The following is a 10000-nucleotide window of genomic DNA, read 5'->3' on the forward strand; positions in this document are numbered from 1 at the left end:
GCTCTCCCTCCACCCAAAGCAAAGAGAAAGGAACCAGAGGGAAGTCACCGCAAAAAGAAAAAAGAAGAGAAGAGAAGGCAGCTGTTCTCGTCCGCATAAGCAGCAGCAACAGCTCTGTGCACGGAATATCTTCTCCCGCGGGGTCAGCGGAGGCGCGGCCGACGGCGCCTCCCCGGGGGTCCTCTCGCGGGGTCACTCGCAAGCGGACGCAGGCGGAGGTCGGGGTCGGCCGCTTCAGGAAGGAAGGAAGAAGGGTCATGGGAGTCTTTCTCCTCCTCCCCCTCCCCCTTTTCTCTACAGAGACACAGACACAGACACACACACACATATATGGAGAGAGCGACAGAACCAGAGCGAGAGCGAGAGCAGAGAGAGAGAGAGAGAGAGAGAGAGAGAGAGAGAGAGAGAGAGAGAGAGAGAGGAGAGAGAGAGAGAGAGAGAGAGAGAGAGAGAGAGAGAGAGAGAGATGGGACAATATTGATGCGCTGGAAGGGAAGAGAGAAAGAGAGGCGACGGCCAGAGAGGTGTTGAGAGGAGAGCTACAGGGAATGAAAGAGGGCGTAGGAGGTGCGAGCGCGGGGAGAGAGAGCGACGGAGAAGAGGCATGGGTGGAAAAAGAAGCCGCCGGTCACAGGCAGAGATTCGTGCAGACGAAAGGACGGGCGAGGCGAGAAGAGAGGCCAAGAGGAAGACGAGAGGAGGCGGCGACGGCGGGGCGAAGCATGGGCGGCGGCAGCGGCGGCGTGTCCTCGCGTAGAAGCCTCTGGAAGGGCAGCGCCGCGCAAGGTTGGCCGGGGAAAAACTAGTGTTCCGGCGCGTGCCTGCCTGTGCCCCCATTCACGAGGCGCCGCCGGACGGGGCCTCCGCATTAGCATAATCACACGCTGCCTGCTTATCAGCGAGGATGACCGGCGCCCTCCCATCGCGCCTATCAGCCCGGGGCACGTGGAGGCGGTGTGACGACCCCGCTCGTCACCATTACAGGACAGCCACCACCGGCGCCCCGTGCTATGACGACGACGCCAGAGATGCCCTGGCGTCACTCAGGCCTCCGCCAGCCCAAACGACGCCCGGCAGGTAACACCCGGCGCGTCGCCGAGCGCGGCCGAGGATGGCCGCCCCTGGCCGAATGCCACCAGGGGCGGATCGGATTCCAGCCACGACTGTCATCGAGAGCGCGCCCAAAGCCTGCGCCCTGGACGGTACAGCACACACACGCACGCACGCACATGTGTGTGTGTGTGTGTGTGTTTATATATAATATATATATATATATATATATATATATATATATATATATATTGGGTGAGAGGAAAATGAGAAATGAAAGAGAGCAGAGTCTTCGCCCCCCCCCCCCCCGCCCCTAACTGCAAAGAATGACCTCTATAAGGCACCCGGCGGTCGATCGGTAGGAAGAACAGGAAGAAGAAGAAAAGGAGGAGGAGGAGGAGGAGGAAGATGATGATGATGAGGAGGAGGAGTAAGATGAGGAGAAGGAGGAGGAGGAGGAAGATGAGGAGAAGGAGGAGGAGGAGCGCTCCCGACATGCGATCGCCTCCCACGCCCTTCATGTTGTGTCTTACAGCATCTGACGAAGGTGAAGGAAGGCCCGGCAGGCGAGGCCGCCCGGGCCCACAGGCAACAGTGCAACAAAGTGCTTGCCCTCCGCCCGTCATGCAGTCGCTTGTTGCTCGGCTTCATAACCTCATCCTTGCACCCCCCCCCCACCCCCACTTACGCCCATCCCGACCTCCCTGCGCCGAACCCTTCGCCTCCTCTGCCGAAGGTTCTGCGGCCGACACGACCATCGTCTGGCAGCGGGAGGGCCAGGGCTGCAGGAAGGGAGGCCTCCCTCTCTCCCTCGGCGCCGCCCCACGCACTCCGTCGCCGCGGTCGGCAATCAGCAGCAGTCTACAGACTCAGCTCGGAGAGATTACTGTTTGGCCTTCCTACTCTACTCCGCCAGATGGCCTGCCTTCCCTCTCCCCCCTACCCTCCTGCAAGTGAGGATGCAACATCGCATGAGGTCCAATTGCTACATTGTGGCTGCGTTGGCAGACACTGGGTCCTCTTGCATAACACCCCGAGCTTTGTCCCTTGCCCCCGCCCGAGTAAAGAGTTCAACAGCAGGCTTCGAGGTCTGCAGGAGGTCGAGGAGGCCACCCAAGGCCCTCCTCTGCGTCGCAGTTGATTTACATAGAACTCAAGGGACACAACACGACAAATCTCCCCACATGCGACGCACTCTCTTCGTGCATGCCCTGACGCTGCCATCAATTCACGTAAACATAAATAGTTTCCCAAATCTAGCACAATCTAGCGAAATATATCACCATATCAATTTGATAACTAAATGCACTTATATTCATACTTTCTCTATCACATTTTAATCACCAAAATACTCTCTCTCTCTCTCTCTCTCTCTCTCTCTCTCTCTCTCTCTCCCTCCCTTCCTTCCTTGAAGTTTATAGCTGTTTGTATCGCCAGTATCTTATCAACTAATCTCCCAGTTCAAGGTTGCGGCGACGGAATGAAAATACATGTAAATCACTGGGACTTTATTTTCCTCATAAACTCGTGGGTTTAGTTCTATATTGTCAAATCAATGTCTTCCCCGTCTTTTGATCTACATATATTTATATATGTAAATCAAACCGATACTTACTATCGGTTTATCGGTAAATAAAGTCCAAGGCTCCTAATCGTCAATTTTCCTTCGGTAAGTGTCCGGACAAAAACAGGCTCGTGTAAACAGCGCGCCATCTATGCCTTCACACAGTCACACACACACACACACACACACACACACACACACACACACACACACACACACACACACACACGGAGAGAAAATGACAAGGAGAAGAAAAACAGACGAGTGCAAAATCGAAGCGCAGGACCTTCAGACCTATATACAAAGACTTCGCTGCCGAGCTTGCAGAATTCCCTATTAGCCCACTTCCCCTCATCATGGGAGGCGCCCACAGGCAGTCAGGCGCGCGCGCGCGAGCACACACACGCACACGCGCGCGCATACTCATACACACACGGGTAATAAGAAAAATCTATCATGAAGAGTAAGGCACGCACGCACGCACGCACACGCGCACGCACACGCACGCACACACACACACACACACACACAAGCAGTCTTCCCAAACGCACGGACGACCTTGCGTGTATCTGGAGATTTCCGGATTGAACCTCCCTCCCGCTTTTGTCTTCGCCATTCGCGCTCTTTCCCTCGCGGAAGCTGCCTCGTCGCACTGGTCCAACCCTCGAAATGACACGTTGAGAAACACGCTTCCCTCGGCGGTGAAACGAATCCACCGCAAAGCCCTAATTATCACATACGAAACAATTATACGTAACCTAACCTAACTCCAGGTCAAATTATCAAACATAATTGTAGCAAAAACAAGTCAACAACAATAATAATAATAAAAAAGAAAAAATAATAATGATAAAAACGACAGCACTAACAACCATAATAACGACAACAATAGTAGTAGTAGTAGTAGTAGTAGTAGTAGTAGTAGTAGTAGTAGTAGTAGTAGTAGTAGTAGTAGTAGTAGTAGTAGTAGTAGTAGTATAATAATAATAATAATAATAATAATAATAATAATAATAATAATAATAATAACAACAACAACAACGATTAATAAACAGACAAACACACCAAGCCCTTCCGCGCAGGCAAGACGCAGAAGCCGCTTTCCAGTCGGCCCAGCGTCGCCCCGAGTCCGCCGAACGTGCCTTGTGGCCGTCGGGGCGCAAACGTGCTTTCAAACAACGTTCAAATAACGTTTCTAGTTTGCTGATGGGCGACTGTGCATCACGTCGCCTGGGTTCGCTACGCTAGCCATAAGTATCTGTTTTTTTTTATTTATTCGTAAGAATTCTCAGTCCTTTCTCCATACACAAGCCACCCCCCAAAAAAAGAGACGACAAGGACAAATGAATTATAAAAAAATAAAATAAAATAAAAATAGAAATAACAAAGGACAAAAGGCTAGGGGAGCGAGGAAAACAAAAGCCCTCAAATCGCACCGTCCGTACGCCCTTGCCCCACGTAGGACTTCTGTCTCCGTCCCATCTGACGCAGGCCTATAAGCAACGTCGCCGCCACCGCCACCTCCGCAGCTAAAAATACGCTGCCTTGCTATTCCCTCAACACAAAGGGGACACAGCCGTGAAGGAGGAGATAAAAGGAGAGAGAAAAAAAGCAAGGACGTGAGGGCGGACGACAATGTGTGAGGATGGGAGAGAGGGAGGGATAAGGGGGAGGGAGAGGAGGGGGAAGGGGAGAGGGGAGAGGAGAGAAAGGAGAGGGGGGAGGGGGAGGAGGAAAGGAAGAGAAGGTGGAAGAAAAACAAACAATATGTAAACATATATGCAAGTATAAATGAAAGAGGTGGAATGTGGAAGGGGGAAGGGAGGGAGGGGGGGGGAGAGAGAGAGAGAGAGAGAGAGAGAGAGAGAGAGAGAGAGAGAGAGAGAGAGAGAGAGAGAGAGAGAGAGAGAGAGAGAGAGAGAGAGAGAGAGAGAGAGAGAGACAAGAAGCTCATATTGCAAAGGAGGCTGCCCTTCGGGTGAAAGACCCGAGAGCAAGAGAAGGCAGGAAGCCAAGCGAGTATGAGAAAGAGAAACGGAGAAAGAGAGAAAGAGATGAGAAGAGATGAGAGAGAGAGGGAAAACGAACAGAAGGCAAGGGTGAAAACACAAAGGGGGTGGGCAGAGGAAGGAAAACGGAAAAGGAGGAAGGGAAGGGAAGGGAAGAGAAGGAAAAGAAAAGGAGGAAAAAGAGTAAAGAAGGAAGGAAAGGGAGTGGAAAGAAGGAAGGAAAGGGAGTGGAAAGAAGAGATCGAAGAAGAGAAGAGAAAAGAAAGGAAAAAATCAAACTACAAAAGACAAGACAAGGGACTTCCCCGCCCCCCCTCCCCCAGCCTTCCTACTCCCTCGCACCTCATTCTACCTCCCCCCCCCTCCCCCCTCCCCCAAGGCCCATGCCCCAGCCCTAGCCGACGCAACTGGCCGATGCCCTCCACTGCCCCGCGACGAGACGAGGCGGCAGCGGTGCCAACCCGGTGCCCGGACGGATACGACCCGGCGTGCCCTGACGGATACGACCGCCTGCCCTTCGGTTTCCGCTTACGGGATGGGGGGGGGGGGTTAGCCAATACACCGAAAATTTTCCTTCTTTTTTTAACAGCAAGGTCATTTTTTTTTTTTTTTTTTACTTGATTCACGTTTTGATTTATTTATCTTATTTTTTATTTTATTTATTTATTTATTCATTATTATTGTTCTACAGCATGGCTGTTGTAGATGCGGCAGCCATATTGGACAACGGCGCGGTGGGCCGGAACTTACAGAGCCTTTAAATCAGCGAAGCAAAAGGACGTCGTTTGTAAAAATCACGATGGACATTGTTATCGTTGTGGCTGGCACGGAATTAACGGCGAGAACGACAAAAGTGATAACAAAACAAAGATAATCTATGAAGATACAGTATAATAGGTGGTGGTGGTGGTGGTGGTGATGATGACAAACAACAACAACAATAATAATGACCCTAACGTGACGGTTTCGAGGGATGGTACTGGCCCGCTAACAATTCTTAACAAAATCATTTCCAGCAAATAATTGGTCTTCAATAACTGTTTCCTCTACGTATCATCAATCAATCAATCTATCAAATCTACATGTCAATTATCTATTATCACGCTATCTATCTACCCAATCCAAACATCCTTAAATCCATACACCTATATACATCCATGTATTTACGCATCTTTGTCAATATTACCAGAATCTCCTTTTCCCGACAGGCCTATGTTTATCCAGAATCACAGCCCATTGTTTCATTTGGAAAACGAATTGGCTTCATGTTACTTTCATTGAAGAAATAGTCAATTTCCTTCCACTTACTTATCATTCCTTGCCATTTCCCCATTTCTCCTTCTAAGCACTATCTTCCACATTCTAATTCAATCATCATTTTTCTTCCTATAAATATCAAGGATATCCAATTCTTATAAACTTACAAACCACCTCTTCTTATCATCAAAAACGTTTTCACCATTTCCATCTCTCTCCGATTTCCTATCGCCTTTCCTCAACGTTACTCACCCTCCAATCTTTCAAGAGTTTAATGCAATCCGTCATTTTTTCGGTCCCGGATGCGTGTCCCGATTGTGTAGCCTACAGAAGCGGGGCGAAGTGACGCTACGCCAGTCACAACTCCCACAATGATAATTTCAGAACCGAATGCATAAATGTATAACACGGAATCCTTTTACCATTTTACTGGATGTGATAGAAGAAATGAATAACTCTTTGGAAAAAAAAAAAAAAAAAAAAAAAAAAAAAAAATCATAGTATAAATCCCGGGATAGCGACAGCAATTACCTGACAAAAACATGTAACATTTTACTATACAACATATAAATTAAACATCCTATAATACAATAATATAAATTTTTTTTTTTTCTCAGTGAACGGGGAGATACGGCAACTTTTCATTCGGATCCGTGATAGTGCGTCGAAACGGGCCGGTAGTGGGTGGGGGAGGGGGGGGAGGGGTACTAATAATAACCACAATGGTGTGAGGATTGTGGTTGCTGCTGCTATTATTATTGTTGTTGTTATTGTTGTTGTTGGTGGTGGTGGTGGGGATGATAAAAGCTATGATCATGGTGATGGTGGTGGTGATGATAACAGTTACGGTCATGGTAATGGTGATGGTGGTGGTGATGATAATAGTTATGATCATGGTTATGGTGGTGGTGGTGATGATGATTGCTATGATCATGGTGATGGTGGTGGTGGGTGGTGGTGGTGGTGATGATGATAATTGTTATGATCATGGTGATGGTGGTGGTGGGTGGTGGTGGTGGTGATGATGATAGCTATGATCATGGTGATGGTGGTGGTGGGTGGTGGTGGTGGTGATGATGATAAAAGCTATGACCATGGTGATGGTGGTGGTGGGTGGTGGTGATGATGATAATTGTTATGATCATGGTGATGGTGGTGATAACGATGGCATTGACGATAAAAGCGATGATAACAACCGTGAGGCTGCTGATACTGATGGCGCTACCAGTGACGCTAAAAACGATGATAATGAAAGCGATAATGAAAATCAAAATGACAACAACAGCAACAACCAGTCTCTCCTATTATCAACAACGCCCAAATCAGCAAGATCCGAGAAAAAAATCCCCCTATAACCGAATCCGTCATGACAACAGGAAAAATCCCAACCCTCCCCAACTCGAACCGGATTTAACAATACTAAAACATGAAACCCGGGATTCCTCGCCCCGCCCTCGCCTCCGCACGCCAATCTCGACCGTATTTATACGTCGTCGTCAACTCAAACTTAGTCAACTTCGAACTGCATCAACTCAAACTACGTTAACTTCAAACTTCGTCATTAAATCAATCTTCATCAACTTCAAACTTTATCAACTCGATCATCAACTTCAATCTTCGTCATCAACTCAAGCTTCGCTATCTTCGAACTCATTCATCAACTTGGAACACCGTCCTCATCTCAAGCTTCACCAACTTCGAACTTCGCCATCAACTCGAGAGCGTGACGCATACAAGACGCACATAACGGCCCCACGTGATGTCTGGAATCCGACTGACCCTCGGCTGCGATTTTCGGCCTTATAGACAAACGCGGTTCCTTGAACAGGTGAAGAAAATTTCCCGTCATTCATTTTTGAAGGACGGGTTATACAAGGCAGGGGGAAAATAGCTGCAGTGAAAAAATCTTAATTTTTCAACAGACCTTTGTTATGGTATAGTGTCTTCTCTTTCTGTCATCGTATGAATACCTAATTCCCAAGAATTAAGACTGTATCTATAAATCAGCGAAATCACCACCTCCCAGATGAATAAAATCTGACATTACATCACACTCAGGGGCTTCTCTCCGCCTCTACTCCAGACCCGTGCCTCGGACCCTCCGCAACGTCGTGTAAAAACATTATTTATATATTTGCAAACCGGAAGGGCTTTGGGTACACGCCAGGCACGTCCGACGATTCGGAATGACGAGTAGGTTCTGCGAATGGCGCGGGGCATGCTTTTTTTTTTTTTTTTTTTTTTTTTTTTTTTTTTGTGGGGTGGGGGGCTGACTGGCATCTTCGAACAGCGATCGCATGGCTGTCACTTGTATGCGAGAGCGGGAGACGTGTGGCTACCAATTTCCTCGGACACTCCAGAATTATCCGAACATGTCCCTGGGTCCTACGAGAGTCTATAATTTTCCTGACAAGCTCCAGGGACCTAGGGGAGTCTAAGATGTGTCCCCAGGATATGATACGACTCCATTAGGATAACTAGATAAGACGAAAGGGTTCTGAATCAATCAAAAATTTGTCTTGAAAGCCTAACGGGAGATTAATAAAAGCTCGACTGTCCGAAGCGCTCCTACTGAGGTTTCCAGCAAGATAAGGATCTTGTCGGAGCTCTGCTGCCTGGAACTGCTGGGAACAAGATCACTTGATAGAAACATTTGATTTCGAATAAGAACAGATGACAAAACACGCGATAAACCACCGTCAAGTGTTAAACAACTACGAATTTGGCAGTGAGAGTAAACCCGAACACGACGCAATGAATCAAGGAAAGTTCAACAAGCAAAATTCACACCTCCAAGAACTCTAAAATGTCTCCTAAGGAAATATTAGCATACAAAATGCATACCTAGAATGTCTACTAAGATTCCTACCTTCAAGGAACTCCGGAATGTCCTACCATCCTAAACGAAGCTGAAAACAGTCTAGAATACATCATGAAGTGGGGGCTTAGATTACGTATTACACAAGCTCAATTCCCTTCTCGAATACACTGAGCAATTCTACACGTGGCCAAAAATAGTGTTCTGGGAACGCCGTAAATCATTTGGAATGCTGGTCTGGGATTGCAGGCTCAAAATACGCAGATCGTGGCTGTCGGGGCTGTAAATCTGAAGTCGCAGCTAAGAATCTGAAGTCGGGACTATAACTGAGGTCGGAGTTTAAAAAAAATCTGAAATACAATTTTAAAACTGGACTCCGAACCGAACATAGACGGCGAAAGACAGATCTATGCCATAATGAAAAAAAGAAAAACAGAAAAAGGACAAGCTTCTTAACAGCCTCAGGTATGGTGCCTGACATCGCTAAAGTGGAGGGCGCGGCGACCGACCAAGCATAAGGAGAGACACGGCAGGAGTTTAGTCGAACGTGTATCGTAATGCGTTCGAAACCGAGTTCAATTCCATTAACGGATCTGTACTGAAATCTGCAATATCTTACAAAACGATGCTGCGCCTTGGGAGTGTCACTTGAATATGCAGTCGTTGACTTTTTAAAAACGTATGGAGGTGTTTATACTAAAATGTACTTTATTTATATCAAGCTCCTACATAAGTGGTGATTTGTGAGGAACACATTTTTTTTTAAATCTGGGAAAAGGGGACGTCGACTGAGGGAGGAGGAGGGAGGAGAGAAAGAGAGAAATAGGGAGAGAGAAGGAGGATGAGGGGGAAGAGAGGAGAGGGGGGGGGAGGAAGGAGGGAAGGAGTTAGGAGAAGGAGAGGAGAGGAGAGGAGAGGAGAGAGAGAGGGAGGGAGGGAGGGGGGAGAGGAGGGAGGGAAAGAGGGAGGGAGGGGGGAAGCAGGAGGAGAGGGGAGAGGGAGAGGGAGAGGAGAGGGGAGGAGGGGGAAGGGGGGAGGAGAGAAGAGAGGAGAGAGAGAGAGAAGAGAGGAGAGAGAGAGAGAAGAGAGGAGAGAGAGAGAGAGAGAGAGAGAGAGAGAGAGAGAGAGAGAGAGAGAGAGAGACAGAGAGAGAGAGAGAGAGAGAGAGAGAGAGGATGGATGGATGGAAGGATAGATGAATGGATGGATGGATGGAGGGACGGATGGATGGAGGGGACCACAAACAAACACCGTGATAGCCTGCCTTCCGAGACACCTCGCTGCCCTCATCCCCGTTTCGGT

The 10000-nt window shown here is 48.3% G+C and overlaps 1 protein-coding gene across 1 annotated transcript in view; it reads right to left on the reverse strand.

Annotated features, from left to right (window-relative positions):
- LOC119580405 (serine/threonine-protein kinase WNK1-like) overlaps positions 1–10000 on the reverse strand; it is a 73901-nt gene that overhangs the window by 62552 nt on the left and 1349 nt on the right.

The sequence above is a fragment of the Penaeus monodon genome, chromosome 13 (assembly GCF_015228065.2).
Source record: "Penaeus monodon isolate SGIC_2016 chromosome 13, NSTDA_Pmon_1, whole genome shotgun sequence".
NCBI classification, from domain to species: domain Eukaryota; kingdom Metazoa; phylum Arthropoda; class Malacostraca; order Decapoda; family Penaeidae; genus Penaeus; species Penaeus monodon.